This window comes from Triturus cristatus, chromosome 6 (assembly GCF_964204655.1).
Source record: "Triturus cristatus chromosome 6, aTriCri1.1, whole genome shotgun sequence".
Classification (NCBI taxonomy): Eukaryota; Metazoa; Chordata; class Amphibia; order Caudata; family Salamandridae; genus Triturus; species Triturus cristatus.
This window is the reverse complement of record NC_140589.1, coordinates 1,375,830,247-1,375,844,783: the sequence shown is the minus strand read 5'-3', so window position 1 is coordinate 1,375,844,783 and position 14,537 is coordinate 1,375,830,247.

The following is a 14,537-nucleotide window of genomic DNA, read 5'->3' as shown; positions in this document are numbered from 1 at the left end:
ATATCCAAATCGGCAAAAATGCCTTATCCATTCTTGATGGACAGACATCACATATCATGACATGAAGAATTGGGTAATGAGTATTTTCATACAGAATTAACAAGACTCGTGTCCTTTCCCAGTGGCCATCGAATTGCAGTGAATCATTAAAAAAATATTCAGAGTTATAGAATAAATTCAGATAAATCAAGCAATCTAGCAATATTCCAAACCTAGAAAAGTCAAACTTAATTCCATAGATCAGCTTGTATACAGCTAACGAAAATTCCTCTATAACTGTTCAATGCCTGGGAGTCTTGAGGATAGCAGGCTGTTTGTCAAGTCAAGGGTTATATATTTCCTGCTCCCCTGAAAACTCACAAAATGGATCCTAAGTAACAAGGGAGACATCCGTTACAACGCGGTCTTTACACCGCGATACGTTTACAACTTGGCCATTACAATGCAAGTCGTTACAACGACTTGCGCTGGATGGTGCTATACACTAAGGAATAGTATGATTTACTATTCCAACACCTTCCCTACTGTTACGTAGGCTGGAGTTGGAATAGTAAATCATACTATTCCTAAGTCCAGCGCCCTCCAGCGTAAGTCGTTGTAACCACTTGCGTTGTAGACGTATCGCAGTGTAAAGACCGCGATGTAACGTCATACATTCGGTGACAATGATCAGTGAGACACCATGAACTGTCTTATAGTCAAACATGTTGCAGGTATGACACTGACCTTTACAAGTTAGGCCAGCAAAGTCAGTTGAATTCAGTATATGAGTCCAGACACCAAGAAGGAAAGCTGCAGGACATTGCTTGACTAAAAGGACTTTGGACCTAGTGCTGTTTTGATGTTCTCTCTTGTTCTGGACCTGATCCACAAAGATTGGTGTATGAAATACACGTGATTTACTCTTGTAGTATCCTGGCTTACTAATACATTTCCAGTGTGTGACAGGAGAACTCTTGGCTTACTCCTAGTTTACTTATGGAAATTTGGAGTAAGACATGATAAAGTCAAAGTAAATCCTTGTGAACCTCTGTCTTTTTCCATCCTATTATGAATTTTCTCTTTTTCAAGCGGGACACTCCTTAAAATCTAATTTCGCTATATTTACTTTTTTCTCGATTCCCTTAAATAATATCCACATTTGTAAAGCGCGAACACTCACCCATAAGGGTCTCTAGGCGCTGGGGGCCTTCGGGAAGATTAAGCAAGCTATTGCCCAGAGTCACATGGTGCTGGGCTAATCTGCCACCGGCGCCAGGGATTGAACCATGATCCCCGAGTCAGTCGCCCTGGCCGCGGCGCCAAAGTGCTTGATTAACTTTTGGGGTCTCTTATTCAAATGCATTTTTAGGAGCTGTAGGCCCTCATTTTTAAAGTTAAATGCGTGGGTAAAGTTTAATGCGTGGGTAAGCGTGACTACAGAATGCAAAACAGCGTCCATTGAATCCAGTAAGTCCCTGTGCCCAATGCGAAGTTCCATTATGTCTCGCAAGCGCACAGGCACAGATTCGTAAAGTATAATGCTTCCACAAACTTTTTCGCCCAGCAGTTTTTCATTAAAACATGATTTTTGACATTGACAGATTAAGATGTTTTCTTTCTTTTTCTTAAAGAAAAGCATATGCTCAACTGAGTTTAATGCAATGACCTTGGGCATATATAATAAGAAAATGTTGTGCAGCTTGCAGGTATGTAATTGTATTCTTCGTTCAACTCTTATGTAATTCAAAGTGCTTTACAACTGTAGTTTGTGGCATATGGCACAATAAGAAAAAGAAGAAAAATCACATTATATCAGTCCAGAGGAATCTGGAGTTTTGTGTTGAACATTTACAGCACACAAGTCATTCAACCAAGCTGCCCCAATCCTACAAAAGAGAGAAATAGATTTTTCTCGGTACCAATCTCATAAAGCAACCCTACAAGGAATTCACTTATAATTGCATTGTTCTTGTACAGAAGTACGCGCACTACATGGATGACATGTTTTTAGTTTCTTTCTTGGTCAGTTCCACTTTGTAACAGGCTCCGAAATGCGAAAACAAAACCGATTCCAAAAGAGGAGCCTGCAATTCCAGAGTGCCCGGAATCTAATTCCCCAGACGCGAGAGATCACTCAGGCCCGCAGGGTTATTATTTTTTCTGTATTTGTTGCTCGTAAAGCAGCAAAAGATGGCCGTTAATTTGAATGTTGGCGGTGACTGACATTTCTGATTTTGGCTTCGATGTCAACATTCGGTTTTGTTACAAATAAAAAGGGCACTGCTTGCAAAAATGGATTCACGAAGAAAGATGCGGACCTCGTAATGGTTATGAAAATATTATGATAAAAGACAGCAATGCCATTTGTAATGTTATTGAAGTGCGTACAGATGCACTGAATAACGTGAAAATACATAGGGGCAGATTTACTACTTCTGGCGCATCTCTGCTAATCAGCGGGGATGCGCCAGAAGAGTTGCGACGCATCTGCCCACCCGTGCTCCACCACTGATGCGCCGCATTTACAATGCGGCGCACCGTGGCGCACGGATCGGCAGATACGTGTCGCATTCCCCCTGCAGAAAGGCGACGCATTGCTGGAGTTGTGTCGCAAACGCGATGCAGCTCCAGCAAGGCTCGGGGTGCCCCTATCCCTAACATGCTGCATCAATCTTACGCCTGCTTCAACCAGGCGCAGGGGTTTGACGCAGCATGGCCGTAAAAGTGACTGAGTGAAATCTTGTAGATTTCACTCAGCCACTTTTCAGAGGCGTTCCTGCGCCGGAATGCCCCCCCCTGTGCAGGAACGCCCACATGTGGCGCAAGGCTTTACAACGTGACGCATCTCCCTAGATGCGTCACGTTGTAAATAGCCCACAACATGGCGCTGGCTTTGCGCCGCCGCTGCGTCACAAAAGTGATGCAACGGCGGCGCAAATCTGGCTTAAGGGGCTTGTAAATTTGCCCCTGACTTTTTATTGTGCAATACCCAAGATTAAGTGGAGGTACACTTGCTGGTATGCTGGAATCGATGCACAAGTAGGCATTGTGTCACAAATGACTGTAATTATAAATTTAGCCTTCCCCTGGTTGCTGTGCTTTAAACACAATAGACACACATTAGACTTACATTTGAACAAAAAAGGCAACGTGGATCTGAAAATTTCAATTACCTATCATATTCACCACCGGAAGCATTGAAGCAAATAAAGTGACTGGGATAAAGGATGTTTGAATGAAAGCCATTAGGTCTTGCCTTTTACAAAAAGCTGCAGACCGATTGGTTTTGCCAATGCTTGTCTGCATCATGTAAAGTAAAAAAAAAAAAAGAGTCAAGATGTAAGGCACCATTAAAGCACTACAGAGCAAGAATTTTGGAATTCTTTTTCCTTCAGTTTAAAAATTATACTTAGAAACGACTCCGAGATGGCGGCCCGCACATGTGTAAGGATGCACTAGCGGGCCTTTTTTTTTTTTTTACTTTAGCTAACCCTTCCGAGATGGCCAACAAACGTTTTTTACAGAATATATTTTTAAAAAAAGTTTGTGTGGGATGCCACACAAACGAAAAAAACGAGCAGCCATACAACAAGATACAACTGCTTGGGCTTCACAAAAAGAATAATAAAAGAAAGAAATAATGCAAGAGTAGGAGCACCATGGGGTGGGGTCAAAAACACAACAGTTTATTAACCATGCTTACCCACCTTTCTATGTCCTGCTGCTTTCTTGTCCGTTCTTACTGCTTTCATACATATTTCATGCTTTGAGAAGTGAGTCCTACAAGAAATCCAACATGACCATTACGTGGATTTTAAATTATTATTGCAATGAGTCCTTGAAGGTTTTTTCTGGCTACTCCCGAACTGAGCCAGCCTTGCCACAGTTAAAAACTTTGTAGGATTTTACTGCCAGGACATGTAAAATTACCTACTGGCGGTCGCCAGTAGGTAGTTATAGTTAGGACCCCTTTTCCATAGGAAATCCGCAACATTCTATTTTGAATAACTTTGGCGCCGGTTGACGAATCCTCGCGAATTTCTCAAAATAGGTGGGGCGCTCCGCTCCGCTCCTACCCTGAAAGTCTCGGGGGGATTCGTCAAGCGGGGGCTGAGATAAAAGGGGGGTCCCAAAACGCGTTTTTCCCATGCATTTTTCCATAGGACCTTTAGACAGGGCTACAGCCCGAACGGCTGAACAGAATTACTAGAAATTTGGCAGAGAGGTAGTCCCTAGGTCAAGGAAGTGCCTTTTGTAGGTTTGGTGTAAATCTGTTCAGTAGATTCTGAGAAAATAGCCTTTAAATCAATATATATATCTGAGCCAGCTTACGGTACGCTTACCGTAAGCTTACCGTACGCGTACGGTGGCGTGCGCGAGCGCGATTCTGATTGGCTGTTACATCTAAGTAAACATTCGAATCGGTTGAAACCAGGAAGCGGCGGCCGCCATTTTCTCTCTCGCACTCTGAGGGGGGGCTGTAAACAAAGGCAAAAAACATATAAAGGGGCTGTTTAGACAGCGCCCATGCACATAGCCATGTTAGTTGAGTCCTCAAAGATCCCCTAAGGCCAAAAACGGTAAATTTTTATTTTTTGAAAATTTCGCCGATTACGCTTACCGTACGCGTACGGTGCGATTACGCTAAAAATTTTAATAAAAAAAAAAAAAACACTCTCTGTGCATGGCGTATTATTGTCATCACTTACAAATTAAATTTAACAGATTACCTATCACAAGGAAGCGCATAATATGTCCTCCATGTGCGCACGGTGCGCTACGCGCACCGCGTGCCCACCTTGCGTGTACGGTACTAACTGCGTAAAGTGGGCGCGCGGTGCGCAAAGCGCACCGCGTGCTCACTGTGCGCGCACGGTGCGCGAAGCGCACCGTGCGCGCACGGAACGAACTGCGTTAAGTGGGCGTGCACGCCACGAATGGCGTAAAGTAACTTAGCATTTAAAAAACCATACAAATTCACTGAAAAAACCATAGGTTTCACACACGTTATAGTTAGGAATTAGCATTTAAAAAACCTTGCAAATTCACTGAAAAAACCATAGGTTTCACACATGTTATAGTTAGCGGAAATTTTACTGATAAAAAACCAATGAAATTCCCCCGTTATAGTTAGTGCAGGCAACTATAACTCACGCGACCGCAATCTTCTGCTGATGACATATGTGTCTTTATGAAAAAAAAATATTTGTAATATATGTATAGCTAAAAATGTATGGAAGAAGACATGGGCAAATAAGTGTCTAAATACAGTATTAGCATCAGCAGAGGATTGCGGTCGCGTGAGTTATAGTTGCCTGCACTAACTATAACGGGGGAATTTCATTGGTTTTTTATCAGTAAAATTTCCGCTAACTATAACATGTGTGAAACCTATGGTTTTTTCAGTGAATATAGCATATACATGTCCTACTTTTTCAATACTATGCAACCTGCCCTATGGGCATTTAGGTCCTACTTTAGGGGTGTCTTGTAAATATAAAAAGGGCAGGTTTAGGCCTGGAAAAATCTTAGTTTTGCCAGGTAAAATTGCAGTTCGAAAACTGCACACCCAGGCTGCAATGGCAGATCTGAGACATGTTTTATGGTGCTACTTTAGTGGGTGACATAGTGAGTGCTGCAGGCCTTTAGTATCATTTAATTGACATGCTCTGGGTTCATGTATTACCATATAGTAGGGACATGTAAATAAACTAAATGCAACTCCTATAGCACCATCTACAGGGTTAACCTATAAAATTTGGCTTTAGGCCTACCATATGTAGTCTGTCTTCAACAGCCTAAAAAAACATGTGAGTGGGGTTTCCATTGTTAATTTGTGCACATATACATTGAATATTCTATTTGTAAATTAGTGAGAGCGCTAAAAAAGTATTTCCTCCCAGCAAATCCATTACAGTGCTTCCCTAACAGAAATATCTCTGGTCACCCGGTGACTCCCTCTTGCTTCCACTGGTTTCTGTGCCGATCATCAAGGCCATATTGGCATCGGCTGGGCAGGCCTTAGTTGATTTATTTAATATGTTGGATTGTTTTCCTTAGCAGTAGAGGGTCCCGCCATGTTTGAGCAGAGCATGTTGTTGATAAGTAAACATCAGGTGCCCAGGTGCAGGATTGAATTAGTATCTGCCCATGAGTTAAGCAACAGACCCCATTATGTTGAGGGGAAGCAGGGCTGTCTGCACCAGTGAGCAGCAGAGACGTCGTCCTGAAGCAGCTGGATACCATAGGCATAGCTATTATACCTCAAGTTAGTTAAGGTTGGGTAAGGGCATAGCTTTAATAGCTAATACCGGATGTTGGATTCCTGGGTTCCGAACCTACCGGTGTCTCAAATTGTACATTTTGGGCAGAGATTAAATTTATACGCTATACAACTGTACAGTTTGGAAATGGCCTGAGGGTTCCCTAAGAGCATGCCATAATTGAAAATTCAGTTGTCTGTCCCTCTCGTCTCACCCCTGAAGCTGTTGTCAACCCTCAATTACCTCTGAATCCCGGAAGTCTTCCTTGCAGTGCTTAGCGTGAGCCAGTGGCTGTAGGGGGATTCTAGCGACACTCATTTTTGGGGACCGACACTTAATTTTCTTCAACATACTTTGCTCTGGGGCAAGAGAGAGAAAAGCACAAAGGGGGAATGGAGGAGGGACAGAAGGATGCAAAACGTGACAAAGGCAGTAACCAGGGTTGAAAAAGAACCTGTGGGAGTAACATAAATATGCATGGAGTGTCTGGTGGTGGATTAAAGAGACTTGATGTGGAATCAAGACTACACAGCCTTGGTGTTCGTACATCGACCTTTCGATTGGCCGGTTGAGAACGTATGAGCAAAACTTTGGGCCGACACTAAAGGTCATATTATCAAGAACGGCGCAAACATTATCGCCGCTTTAGCGGCAGGAAACTGCCGCTAAAGCGGCGATAAGGGGCTTGACAATATGCCCTAGAGAATTCCAATAGAAGCCTAGGTTTGATGTCCTTCCCACCAGAACCTGGGCTTCTATTGGAATTCTCCTGGGCATATTATCAAGCTCCTTATCTCCACTTTAGCGGCAGTTTCCTGCTGCTAAAGCGGCGATAATGTTTGCGCCGTTCTTGATAATATGGCCCTTAATCTTTTACAAATCAAGCAATGCTTCCCTGTGCTATGATGATGTCATCTAGCCCACAGAAATGGGATCCGGCCTGCAAGTAGACATCACACTGCCTCCAGAGACTTCTTATTCCAGCCGATGAGACCCAAGGCATCCGAATCAGATGGGCTCCATCTCAGGTACGATGTGCAGAGCTGCCCCCTCTAGGATGCAGGTGCCATTGTGCTAGTATTTCGTCAGCAGTGTCTTATTTGTACCGCTGTGTCAGTAGAGTGTTCTACACCTACTTCTGTTCCCTGATGCTACCACATTGTGCTGCACCAACCTGTATGCCGAGTTACATCTTTCTAATTATAGAGGTAGAACTACCCTAACACTATAGACACCCTCATGCCAAGCAAGCAGGTGCCCTAATCAGAAACTGTACCCACACACTGAGAATGCCCTGTCAGCCTACATTGATGTCGTGCTCAGAGCCCTGGAAGGGAATATGATTTTATATGTGTCCATACATTTCTACTGTGCTTGCATAATTTTTGCTTAATGTATGCTGACTGTCTTTTTACCCTTTGGAATTTTATGCATATGATTGTATATTTGGGAGAGATAATGGGGTTGTCTATCTGAGTTCAGAGTTTTTAAGTAAACTTCGATTATAACCCAACCCACTCCATATACGCTTTAATCACAGGAACGGTGTCACATGTCCAGGTATTAGGAAGGGTTGAGCTATTTTGTGTTTTCTGACTTAAGTCATTTTATATGCAAAATGATTCTCCTCTATTTCCTTTGTTTTACATCCATACAGTCCGGTGACAATTTGGACGAATGAAGACGTGTCCTTAGTTGATCAAAATGCCCCTCCTAATTTTTTATACAAAGTAGTTAACACAAGAATGCCTTAGTGTATGATGTTTTTTTTTCACTCGAAAATCAATAAATACAAAAAAAAAAGAAAAAATACAACAACAAAAAAAAAGAATGCCTTCCTTAATGTACCAAATAATATGTTTTCGGTATGCATCAAGGAAGCCCAATGTCTGAATATACTGTTGTGATTAATCAACATTTTAGAAGTAGCTGAGTGCAAAAAACAAATATATGGGTGCAACATCTCGGGTTAGGACAATCCTTATAAATAGTTATCTAATAGATCTAATATAGGAAAGAGGCATTTCGTGATGTTAATAACAAATACAAGTCACGAAGCCTAAATTCCAACTAGTATTAAATGAAAAATGGGCAGCAAAGCAAAAGATCACAGACAATTGTCATGTCAGCTATCCCAGGCTCTTGCTAGAACGTGGTCATTTGGAACTAAGAGCTGTCAGAGCTTAAACTCACATAAAATCAAACTAGTATATATTCAGTTTCTCTTAATACAAGTGAATGCAGGATGGCCACTTGGCAGGCACTCCTTACTCTCAGCAAAAATGTATCTAATTTGCAGGTGTTAGGACCTTCGCTTCAAGGAAGTGCGGAACAGCCTTGAGGGGAAGATATTTATGGAGACAATACTGACCCCATTATTCTGACGACATTCTGCTTCCCTTGCCAGGTATGAAAACAAGGTTATACTCTTGAAAATCATGCAAAGTATAACAGTGAGCACTATGGGGTGCGGGCCTGCTGAGGACGTAAATATTTGACAAGAATTTCAATGTCACAGGAAGCTTCAAGCAAATAGAAGGCGGTATCCATACTCAATTGATAGTTGATGCATTCATAACTACATATGTGGTTGTTAATATGATAGTTCATAGGAGTATATGAACACAATACACAAAGGGGCAGATTTACAAGCCCCATACGCCACATTTGTGCCGGCGTTGCGTCACTTTTGTGGCGCAGCGGCGGCGCAAAGCCAGCGCCATGCTGCGGGGTATTTACAACGTGCCGCATCTAGGGAGATGCGTCACATTGTAAAGCCCTGCGCCACATGTGGGCGGTCCGGCGCAGGGGGGGTGTTCCGGCGCAGGAACGCCTCCTAAAAGTGGCTGAGCGAAATCTACAAGATTTCACTCAGTCACTTTTACGGCCATGCAGCGTCAAAACCCTGCACCTGCTTGAAGCAGGCGTAAGGATTGACGCAGCATTTAAGGCATAGGGGCACCCTGAGCCTTTCTAGAGCTGCGTCGCGCTTGCAATGCGACTCCAGCAATGCGTCACCTTTACGGCAGCAGATGCGTCATGCATCTGTCTATTCTTGCCCCATGGTGTGCCCCATTGTAAATGTGGCGCATCCATGGTGGCGCAAGAGTTGTCTGCCGTGACGCAAAATAACTGGCGCATCCCTGCTGATATGCAGGGCAGCGCCAGTGATGCAGCGTGAAACATCAAATTCACCTTCGTCACAGACCAAATACCGCAAAAACAAATTTACTCAAATACATTCATTGGTGGGGCCCATAACACCAACACTCATACTTCATTGATCTGCTTCCCTAGAGGAATAAGTTTCCAAACGCTGACATGAAAGGAATATCTTTACCTAAACCCTAATCGCATTGAATACTTTATTAACTCTAACCTTGTGATATTCCTCTCATTGGGTGATGAATCAGTTAGTTGTATATATGATTTAGTGATTCAATTCATTTATCTATACTCTTCTCTTATTCTAGTTCCTTCAAATAATCGACACAACACGGTTTTCAATAATCAAACATCATTTATCTAATTAAATTGCATATTGTTAGACAAATCATCGTCCAAACCGCAGAACATTATATTTACCTAATCTGGCTATTAGTCGTCCTCTAAGTCAGTCAAATTGTGGAAAAAAATTTAAATTCATCAAAGTCAGACCGCAATTCAGTCTCTCAAAGGATCAGGATAACAGCTGTTCAGCAGTGTCACCGTCCTCTCCGTCAGCATAACGTCAGGAAAATGAAGTTCGTCAAAGATGAGAGATTGCCACTAATTCACTTTTCTACTTACTTTTATAATGAAACTAATGTCAAAATGAATCAAGATTGGGGTTTCAGACAGTCCGCATTGGTGGATTTGGGGTCGTTCGGTAAAGTTCTCACATAGTCCGCAAGATTAAGTCATTGCACTTGCTGGTTCCGGTTTTAAAGACAGTCCATTGTTGTAGTCCTGGCGAAGCTCCCAGGGTGTCCTTGGTAAGAACATCATCTCCTGGGGTCAGGACGAGGCCATGGTTGCTGGCGGTGGCGCATGCGCACTTCACCCAGAACCTCGTGAGACAGCAGCAGTCACGTTATACGTCTCAGTCAGCCATCTTAAGGAAGGCCCAAATGGTCAACTTAAGCAAAACAAACACAAAAACGTAATTAAAACATGGAAATGGCTAATAAATTGTTAAACCCTCACTAATTCCCCTATGTGTAAGTAATTATCTAGCATAATAGCAACATTCAAAGCGTTTGTACTCACTCAGTGATGCACAACTTACAATTACATTACAAAAGCAACATATATCATGCAATATTCTAATTTTCTACCATTAGTATGCGTACATATATTAGTATACAATTAGTTTAGCCATGCAAAATGCAAATCCCACATGTAATTCTTTTGTTAATATAATTGGTAAGTCTTCCACTTCAAACGAATTAATAAGGTTACTATTAGTTAATTTTTCAGATTAATATAAACATGCAGAATGGGGGGGTATTCAAATGTTTGTACTACCCGCTCCTGCACCAGTTATTGTAAATCTGCCCCAAAAAGTATATGGTTTCAGAGTGAGGATTGCAAGGGGCAAGCTACTCGGGACATCATACAAGGGCACAATAAGATACCAGCAGAACGAGAATGGCATTTTAGGGATTAACTAACAGAGTTGTGGACAGGCACTCCTGCATGGCACACTCAGGCTGCGTGTATACAGGAGCAGCTAAAGCTGCATCACATTTGAGACTGGTGCATGGTACACATTGTAAGACAGCAGTAAAACGTTTCATGTGAGTCAGTTACAGAACTAATGAGGATGATAATTTCCCCAAAAGTTAAAATATAGCATAATCCAGCTGAGAAAGCTGCACAAGCTTCCAACAGTCTGTTTTCAGCACCCATGGCTCATAAGGCTAATAGAAATGAATTCCTCAAATGCAATTAATATTGGCACCCTGGTCTGAAAAAAGCACTCCCATGATAAGGTCCTCCATGAAAGTTCACACTGCTTTGTTATCATTTGATTCACGTATTGGCAAACCTCTACTGACAATCATTCAATTATGAGCAAGTATTCACACTCCAGGCTGAGCTCAGATGCATGTAGACACACTACTCAGGCATATATGAGACAATAGAGTCGCTCCTTCAGCCAGAGCACAATAACTATGGGCCTTATGTACGAACACATTTTCCCATAGACACAGAATGGGCAAAACCCTTTGATACATCTGACCCATATCTCTTCCATGATAACCTGGTGGAACAACACATTCGCAAAGCTGTTCACAAACTTATGACCTGATTTCCGGCAACACTCTTCATAGGCAAATGATCCATATAAATTTAAAAACGTCCGATGAGCTGATGTGAGAGCTTTACTCCTGAACAGGATGCCTTCAACTCTCATGGGCAGTTTGAAGGACATTTCACTTGAGAAAAGAGTAAGATGAAGGGACATTTTGGTTGTTTTAACTAGCCTTTTCTGCTTGTTGGGAAGATCTTATTGTACTCCTAGATGTGCGGAGGACCTGTTCCGAAAATGATTTCAAACATGACACAGTACTTTTTGAAGACATTTTCCTAACTTCCGCTGACTTTTACTGCTCCCTGTGATCAACTTAAATCTTAGGATTTATTGATTATTATCCATTATTGGGTTGTGTGTATTTTTCCCAGTCAAGCTAATGTTGTTTTAGCTTTCAAGGTTTGTATTTAACAATACTTTGTATAATTTTTAGAAAACAATCTGCCCGAACATAATTACTCTCATCACAATAAAGTCAGTAGCCACTGCCAAGTGGTAGATAGAGTTACAGTCCTATTAAAGCTGCTTTCACATAGAGACATTTAGAAGGGTTCACACTGAGAGACAGAAGAGTCTGCCAGTGAGAAATTGTTATCAGGAGGCGCTTCTGCTTGTAAGGACCGGTGCATGGGCATGCCCTATGTACATTTGGTTTTATAATCTCCCTCCTCTAGCATAAATTGTTGATTCAGCATTTTGAAGCCAGGAAAGGAAGGGAACACCCTCTCCAGGATTACCAAAACCCTGGTGTGTGTGTGTGTGTGTGTGTGTGTGTGTGTGTGTGTGTCTCAGGCGAGCATGTGATCAAGTCTTGATATAGAAATTACTAGGCCCTGTTTATTTGGCAGAGACATTTGCACCCAGTGGTCAGATAGACATCTTGGTAGAAATAACCTGGCTGGCTGAAGGCACTGTAGGTCCTACCAAACCTTTTTTCATAAAAAAAGGGATAACAAGATTGCTTACAGCAACTTCTTTACACTGAAGCTTTATTGCAAAGTGGAGTAAAATTCTATCTATCAGTTAGGGTGCTTTTACATAACGTGCCCCCCACATTTTGTTGTATCTCTTTAATTGTTTTGAAATGTTTTGCATTGAGTCTTGCAAACCTATCCCCTGGTGCAGGGATCAGACAATAAGCTACTCAGAGAGAGCTACAATTACTTTGTTCAACAAGGGCTATCGCTTATTGTGAAAAATCTGCATCTAAGTGGAAGGTGATTGAGGAAGAATGTATTATGCTTCTACTCTCCCCGGTACCTGAACAACGTGTCTCCTTGAATGGGGTGATGCAGCGGAGTTTACCAGCTCTATACATACATACACACAACACTCATTTGGGCGCATATACATTCATACACTCAATGAGCTAGCAAATATCCGCTGGTCATCAATTTTATTTTACCCTAGGAAACCTTTACAACAGTAACCTTACCATTCCTGTCTCCTGAGTAAATGTACATTCGATAGATCTAGTAGTAGATTAGAATAGGGAGGGAATACAATAATAAATGTATCCTTTATTCAAAAAACCACAGACTCAGAAGGAGTTTTAAAAGTTTATCTCAATTAATAATTTTGTAAGTCAAATCAAATACACGTAAACACATTAAGATTCTCCAATAGGGAAAGTAGTTCAGTTCGTTTATAATTCAATTCACATTAATTACTCTCATGTGATGACCGTACCTGAGGTGAGAAAGAACAGAGAGGAAATGTGAAGCATAACCCCACAGAACTATATTTACCTAGACTGGTGTGAGGACCTAGACATCAGAATGTCGAGGAGTCTGGATAGGTTCGGGACCAGGAAGATGACCTCTCCTAGTGTAACACCAGCGTTACACCCCTCTCTGGTGCTACTCTCTCCGGCTCGTCCGGACCCCTTCCTAGATGTGCCTCCTCGGTTATTCTGCAAATTTTCCCTAGTTTTGGATTCTTTAGTCAGATCACAGCAAAATCGGGCAGCATCTCAGCATAGCATCAACATCTCGTAGGTCAAGTGTGTCTAACTATCTTACCTCTGTTATACCAATTCAAATGTATGATCCATCCCCAAATGTTTCAATTCCATGTACACCCACAATTTGATTGGGCCAAGCAGTGGGGTGAGGACATCACGCCATACTAAGTGCAATAAATGTCTTTAGTTCCATTGTCTAGCTCCCCGCCCCTTAATTTTAATACCCACAAGCTTTATTCCCACAAGCATTTCATATGCCGATCGATAAATCTGTAATACAATGTTTCATCTTTTTCCTCTCGTAGGGTCAGAAGTTGTTCTTTCCATGTCCTTGCTGGGCTTAAGGTTTGGCAGTCACCCATTGACTTCATTGGTCTCAGAACGAGAAGGGTTTCACGCATGTGTATTTGTCGCAAAGGGTAGGGACATCGGTCACCCTTCAAGGCCCAAATACGAACTATCAATAAAGTCAGAGAAGAACATGTTAGAATACAAAATTAAATGAATTCACTGTATACCACTTACTTCTACTCTAACCCCATTTACTAAATAAATCTTTTGCATTAATGGCTTAGTAAAACTTGCATGGGTTCGTTTCAGCTCAGCATGTGCGGTAATGCGATAGTTTTGAGCAGCCATATTAAAAGCTATTGCGCAGCTGCAAAGATTTCCCTCCAAGCGACAGAAAGCGTCATACCACGTAGATGTGGTAGACGCATGCACAGAACAGTTCAGGCTTTTTGGTGGCCATTTTTAGGACACTTGGATTATTCATTAGTAAAGCACATAGAAATGCTTCCCCTAGATACGATATGTAAAATGAGGTGTATAATTAGTATTCACAGACAGGTTGGTTATAATGTTACAGGTTATTCGAGAGGATTGCATACGAGCAAGTTTCTTTTTATACAAAACCTTGCTCCATCAATCCCCTCTCTGATGGCATTTTATGCCATCACTAGATTTTATTAAATCAGATGCCAACTTTAGCATTCTACCATTTCGATTTCTTCATGTCTTTTATTCCATCCTG